The sequence below is a fragment of the Selaginella moellendorffii genome, unplaced genomic scaffold (genome assembly GCF_000143415.4).
Source record: "Selaginella moellendorffii unplaced genomic scaffold, v1.0 SELMOscaffold_120, whole genome shotgun sequence".
NCBI classification, from domain to species: domain Eukaryota; kingdom Viridiplantae; phylum Streptophyta; class Lycopodiopsida; order Selaginellales; family Selaginellaceae; genus Selaginella; species Selaginella moellendorffii.
In genome coordinates this window covers 232003-239541 of record NW_003314381.1, presented here as the reverse complement: position 1 = coordinate 239541, position 7539 = coordinate 232003, and positions in this window count along the sequence as shown.

Genomic DNA, 7539 nt, shown 5'->3' with positions numbered 1-7539 from the left:
TGTGTGTATATATATATATATATATAAATATAGATAGACAGATGTGAGGGCTTATTTATTGATGTCTCTATCAGTGTCTAGGGGGTGAGAGAGAAACATAGTGATGATGGAGGTGGTCAACCAATATATATTGACTTTACACCATTTTAATTTAAAAGTTTGATAGAACATCTGAAATTTCTGTTGAGGAATTATAAATTATCATAAGAACCTGAAGAGAGAGAGACAATTAACCCAAAAACCCAACCTATATACAGAAGCGAGTGGTTCGGATGGAAACCAATCCAATGGCTACCAAAATCCCACTATGCTAATATTAGTATACAGCATCGTAACCGCACACTTACACATGTGTGTATGTATATATATGTATGTATGTATATATATATACATACATATAAATAAATATATATATATGTATATATATATGTGTGTGTGTATATATATATATATATATATATATATATATATATATATATGTAAAAAACTATTCTATATAATAATTAAAATAATCCAAACTTCTTGAAGAGTGTTGGTAAGATTATCTTCTAAGTTATTAAACTGGTTTAAATCTGGTTTCAGTTTTTTTTAAAACCGTCATTATAAGATAGCTTCAGTTCTGTTGTTAATTATAAATTTAGGTTTATATAACTAAATTAGGCCTAAAATTTTTAAATTAAAATTATTACTGTTTATTGATATTAATTATTTGAAAAATAAATTGAAAACTACTTTAATAAAAATGTATATTAATTATGGGTTTAGAAAATTTTAATAAAAATAATATTAGCATAGTTACCATATTGAATTATACATATATATATATATATATATAGTGATGGTGGTGAGAGAGAAGCCACAAAAAGTGCTCTCCAAAGTAATCCATAGTATATTACGAATGTTGGTGTAACCAGGCAAGCTCACTTTAGAGAGTTAAGGAAAAAGAAAAAAGAAGTGCATAAAACAATTAATAATTACTACAGTTGAGAAACCACAAGAAAGATGTAATGCTAGCAAAAGCAATGTGAATCTCGAGAGATGCAAATGCTGGTGTGGAGCTTGAGCAATTATCCTATGTGGCTGTTGACAAATCACATTTAAAGTAAATTCATTTTCTGTTTCAGCAAAAATAATTTATATCCTAAGCCTAGACATAAGAATCAAACAATGAGTCCTAGATGTGAGAAAATGTTACCTGGAAGAATTTGGAGGAACAACTGGCAACTTGATTGGCAGTACATGAAACCAAACCTTGAGAATGTCCCTACATAGCCATTAGAACTTTGCAACAAGAGGACTAAAGTTATGGCTCTTACTTGCTCTCTAAGAGTGCATCTTTCTCATTGCTAATTCACTGAAACAATTGGAGTTTGTTTATCTAGCCCTGTAAATTAGTAATTCTGCTCCACAGTGCTTGATACGATATAAAATCTTACCACTTTCATATAATATAAGCTTTAGTAGAATACAAGTTAGTTATATGAACTTAAATTTAAGGTAATTATCCTGAAAAACATATTCAAAAAAAAATTTATTTGTAAAACTTTCTATTCAGAATTTTTTGAGAATTCTTATAAAGAGAAATTATAACTACAATTATTATTGGTTTGCTTAAGCAAACCTGTAAGGGGACTGAGATGGTAGTGGATATACCTAGAATATGCTTGAATATTCTAGGATATTCTACCATCTAACAGTTGTTATTCATTTAGATTAATCTTGTGTTTATAAATTACAAACATGCTTATAATTATAAACTTTATTTGATCTTTTGGATTAATAAGTAATAATAAAATTACTATTAAGCAAACCAAGCATTGCTACATGCAATGCATAGCAATTTTTTTTATTTAATATAGATTAAAATTTTCTTTCCTATATCTATCAAAAAATATTTTTTGTTAATTGAATTTAGTAACTATATATAGTATTTATTTTATATATATAAAGCTATCTTAGAAGTTTTCAAACCCTAATAATTATGCTATGAAGAAGTGGAAGAATTAAACACATATTCACATAACCATTAAACAATAATTCTACTTTTCCACAATGCAATGTTAACAATCCCAATGCTAAAAATGTAATATTTCTTTTGGAATCATTAAAAACTGCATCTCATGTTTTGGCTTTGATGTTAACCTTCTCACACAATAAATATTTAAACTGATAAAATATATATTCTTATAAATAACTATTCATCTATCTATTAGTTTCAAAATTTATAAAAATATAAAATTTCAAAGTCTTTTTAAAAAATACAATTAAAATAGGTTGAAATCACTGAATGATGTACACTAAAATTTTCTGTTTAACAAGAAATTTTAATAAATTGTATAACTACTATGTCTTTATATCCATTCTATGGAAATTCAACCAAAAATGTTTTCAATTCTGTAATTTTTAATAAGCTTTTGTAATTGTTATGGGAACATGTTTTACAATAAACCATGTGTTGAAGTAGGTCTGTGCCATCTTAGAATTATATGGGAACTTTTTGAGCATCTATTATTTTCTGATTATAAACTGCATTTTTCAAACTAAATGTATAACCTGAGTTTTTATTTGCTTAGATGCTGCACTGTAGAAAGACACTACAAAAGAGACTCTCCATACAAGTATCTCACAAAGCCTTCTACATGTGTTGCAGAAGAACCACTTTGGTCTTTCACGATTCTCTTGGCATAATCTCAAAGCTCCCCTACTCTTTTCCTCATTTCTTCATCACCATGAACTCTCAAGACCTTGGAAGCACTCATCACTTGCTGGATAAGCTTGGTAGAAGCCACTCTAGTTTGCTTCTGCTAGCCTCAACCCAATTCCCATCTGCCACCAAAAGCTTGCATTTTATGTTTTTCTTGGCTTGTCTTGGCCATCATAGCATTGAAATGCCCCACAAATCCCCTCCAAGACCTAATTCCATCCACATCCTGGATGAAGAGCCTTTAGAAAAGCTTGTACTTGATGACACTTCCAAACAAGATCTACAGTATTGAGTTTGGAGGTTTCCCAACAAGCCACTTAAGACAAGTGGTGTCTTGTTTCCAAAAACTTGCAACACCTGGAGCCACCACCTTGCAATACTCATCACACTCTCCTCTTTGGCTGAAGAACTTGTTGGGGAGCAATGGCCCCATATTGATGCATTGCTGGTTCATGGCCTTCTAGAGTGCTTGGAATTATACCAGCTCAAGTTCCTCAAAAGAATTTGCTATGATCTAAGTATCATCTTGCAAGATCATGCACCTTGCAATGTTCCACTTATATCCAGGATCCATAGTGGTCATCCCTTTATGGTACAAGAAGTGACTAAGCTGGAAGAGGAACCAATCTTTGGGATATAATTTATGATCTTTTTCTAATTTAGAAGGGTTGGGGCTTTTGGCTTTTCTTTCTATTGTAAACAATTAAAAGGAATGACTCGATAGATGAATTTTGCAAGACTTAATTTTGTTATTAACAACAATCTATAATAATAGGAGTGCCAATCTTTTTTGGTAGCTGTCAAATGGAGGGGTAGTAGTCAAAAAAGTTATTTCTTTACTTATAAGGTTTTGTCTTACAACTTGTATGTCCATTGGCTATTGTGAGAGAAGAGGGAAATTTGTGTGTCATGCATGCATGGGCAAAAATCAAATTGGCCTTAATTCCACTCCCACTAAATAGGGCCTTAATCCTCAATTCTCAATTGGGATCCCTTTTAATCTCTTAAGGGTATGCAGATGGTGTGGAGTGAAGGTTAGGGCTCTTGATTTAGGTATTGAAATCCATGCAAGTGAATTCATGAATTTAAACTTGAACACTACCAAGAAATGCCCAATAGTTCAAACACTAATCTTAAGATTTTATAGATATTAACATAAGCATGTGATCACTAGCTTTATTTAGCACTCTTATTATAGAGCTAGTACCTCAATGTAACAGTAAGATTGGCAGCTTCAGTCAAATAATGTCCAATTTTAAGTGAGCACTATTGTGCTTGCTTTTCCCAATTGCCTTTTTCTTTCTTTATCTAGCTACTTGCCAAAGACCTTGGCATAAAGGTTATGCCTACATTCATACTCAAACATAAAACGATCATGGTAGAGATTGCCGGTGCCAAATTTGATGATCTCATAATAAATATATTGTAGAGTTTTATATCAAACTAGAAGGCAAAAAGGCAAAACTGTAGTTAGTAATGAAGCTTAACCTCAAAACCCAAGCACAGAAAGAAATTTATGACTTAGGAAAATATTTTAATTAGTAATAAATATTTATTTATATAACTGAATAAACAGATATTAACCAAATAATAATTAAGCTAGATTCTTAGGTTCAGAAAAATACAAATTTCTTTAATAGTGTCATATACAACAATATGGCCAGTATTTTCGACACATAAAGCCATTTCTTTAAATTTATCTTTCCACACAACATTGCCATCAGTTTGAATTCTTAAATAACAACCAATACCTTCTATAATTATTTTCCAAAATATAATATTACCTTTGTAAAGCACAAGGTTACAATTCAAGTGCAGTAATAATATGAATTGATGATTACTTGATTTTAAAAACTCTCCACTTTGTATCTTAGAGACGTATGAAGAATCATGAATACTTCTAATACATGAATGTCTCCATATACAGTCCATATCATCAGAGAGTTTTTTATTAATTCTTTTAGTATGATATAGAATATTAATAATAAAAGAGTAAATTTTCTCATCATTACTATTTTTAAAGACTAAACTAATAGTTTGTGTAATATATTCATTGACAACATAATTTATTATCTCAAGATCATTACTAACATACTGTAATAATAAATTTTCAAGAATTTGTTTTACTGTCCCACTATAATAATAAACTGCATGCTCAGGAAAACAAGGCAAAGATCATCATAATAAGGTGGGGACTTTAATAAAAAAAGTTATTAAAACTTGAATTCAATTATATGTATATTCAAGTGACTTTTTAGCATACAATTTAGCACAAGGATTCATTATATCAAGATCATGAACTGCTATGAGTAGTGCTTGTAAAATAGTATGTCTATAATGCAAAGGGAAAGTTTTAAAATTACTCCTTTGAACTCTTACTGATAGAAGCTTTCTAATAAAAAAGATTAATACAATATAAAAAATCATTCTATAATATGCCATATAAGAAAATGGGGTAGCTATGATTTTATACATGTCCATTCTTTGGATTTTTACTTGCCGATAAACTAAATGTACAGTAAATGTGGCTACTATGCAAAATGATGTTCTTTATATATAGCATATGCAAATACAATACATAAAGATAGTTTTATTTTATAATATTATTATAAATACCAAAAAAGAATAGCTTGGTAATAGTTTTCAAAGATATAATGCACCTTCTTTCCAATCAATTAAATGTTTTGAGATAATAAAAGCTAGGTGTTCTTAAATTTAAATAGTATTAGGATGGATGACCATGTTTTGAGGAAGACATTTTTTGTGGAGGAGTTCAATCAATTTTAGATAATAATAATGCAATTTAGATGATACAACATTTAAGATATTTAATGATTATTTCCCCAATTGCATGTATGACCAGCTCCATAAGCATGATGTAGTTGATAAGGGAAGAGGTCATTTTTTCATTGGTGAGGATTGCATGTGCAAATATATTTATTAGTCATCTTGCATTTTTCATTTCTTATAGCTTAACTAGTCTCATGTACACATCATCTCCACAATTCAATTACCCTCCACCACAGGAAGCATGCCATTGTCACAATGGCACAATGGAAAGTTAGTGAATACTAAGTTGAGCTAAATATAATATATAAAGATATTTAAAGTTGAGCTACATTAGCTCCATACACTAAGGACACTATTGTTAGCTTCTATTCTGCCATGACTACAATAGTAGAAATAAATTTGAAAATGAATATAAATAAATTTGTGTAATGGTTCACTTTAGGTCATCTTTGGATATGATCCCAGATTAGATAATCTACTCTTAGGTTTAACTTGTACATTTAAACCCTTTTAAATTAAGGTGAAAGGTTTCAAACTTTATAATTGTAAACCCTAGTGATATAATTTCTTCTTTGTTTTAAGATTTGTAGATCTATAGAGTGGAGTTGCACTTGTGGTTATATAGTTTTGATCTTGCAAATTTAGATTTGCAAATCCTTTCCTAATAGTTTTAGATTTGTGAATGAACTATATTTACGGAATGTCAAGATTGTTTTGAATACGATAGTGTTATTCTTGCATCTAGTTTTGCAATTTAGCGTTATACCATATTAGCTAATGGAGTACTTATATCATCACATTAGACCATTAGTACGTTGAAATAACACTAAACTCCATTTGGCTTTATTTTGTAACATTAGAATGTTGAATATTCTATGACTATTTTAATGTTACTTTGTGCTCCCACTCTTTCGCTCTAGACTTGTATATTTAAAAGTTTTTCCATGCTCTAATTCCTTCACTTTTTAGTTTTATACTTAGAAATTTAACTTTATTAAGTGGTTTAAGGCTTTAAAATTAATCCACTCCATTACTTTTAACCCACATATCAAAGGGTTAAGGTTGCATTCTATGGTTATGGTAAGACATCATAGGGTAAAGGGTGAAAACTATTTTTTATTAAAGTTTTATTAAATTTATTAAATATATATAATATTTAATTTTTATCTCAAACTGCACTAAATATGCTATGAGAAAGTTTAAATAATTGAATACATATTCATATAACACATATAATAATAATTTTACTTCTCCACAATATAGTGTTAATAATACTAAATACTAAACATGTAATATTTCCCCTAGAAGTTGTTATGTATTACACTTCATATTTTAGTTTTAATGTTAACTTTTTTACATAATAAGAATTTAGACTAAGAAAATATACTCTCATAACTAGAAAATTAGATTCAAAGTTATAAAAAATTTAAAAAGTGCAAAAGCTTTTGGAAAAAAACAATTGAAGAAGGTTAAAAACTTTTTTATATATATTTAAATCACTTAGTAATGTATATTAAAATTTTCTGTTTAGCAACCATTTCCAATAGGCTATTTGACTACTATTGTTTCTAAATCCTAATTCAACCATAAAAGATATTATTCTAGATTTTTAATAAAAGCTAATTAGATATATTAATTTTTATAATATAGACTATTTCTTAGAGCCAAAGAAGCATGTGAATACAACAGATGTTGTCTTGGGGACAATTGTCATCTTGGAACAATATGCCAAATGCTAAATAAATATAATCCAAGTTTTATTAACTTAGTTATTGGAAGAATAATGTCGGTGTAGAAAGACATTACGAAAGAGACTCTCCGTACAAATATCTCACGAAGCTAGTAGAACCACTTTGGTCTTTCACGGCTCTCCTGGCAGAATCTCGAAGCTCCCCTGCTCTTTTCCTCAGTCCTTCATCACCAAGAACTCTCGAGACCTTGGAAGCAATCACGTCGCTCGTTGGACAAGCCTGATAGAAGCCACTCTGGTTTGCTTCCACTAGCCTCAACCCGATTCCCATCCCCACGAAGAGCTCGCAGTTTAT